Here is a 462-nt window from a genome sequence, read left to right on the forward strand (position 1 = left end):
GCCGGCGCATTACAGCCCAATAGAGTTCTGTAGGGCTGAGTCCCAGGGCCTAGGAGATCAGAGACAGTCCTATAGAAGTCCATTGCACTACTGCGCAGGTGCGGTCAGGATGTAAACAGAAGCAATGGAGGCCGCTATTGTTAGATCAAGATGAAGATGTGTCTGTGTGGAACACAGGGTTGCCACCTTTTCTTCCAGACAAACCCCAACACTCTAGTGACGCACGGAAATTTTGGGGGGGAGAATGAGTCGTGGCTTATTCATATGTAAATAGCTCTGCCCATTCATATGTAAATATCACAGTTTAGACAATTTTCAGTGGGGGGCCAGTAGCCCCTATCTTAATTTTGGTTGCCCCTGTCTGCCTGACATCATGTGTCCAGGTTTCAGCTGCCATGAAACCCGGACACAGCATTCAAAACCTGGACGGTCCGGGTGAATCCTGGACAGGTGGCAACCCTA

Source organism: Nanorana parkeri, unplaced genomic scaffold (assembly GCF_000935625.1).
Source record: "Nanorana parkeri isolate BGI_ZX_2015 unplaced genomic scaffold, ASM93562v1 scaffold1542, whole genome shotgun sequence".
NCBI lineage: Eukaryota > Metazoa > Chordata > Amphibia > Anura > Dicroglossidae > Nanorana > Nanorana parkeri.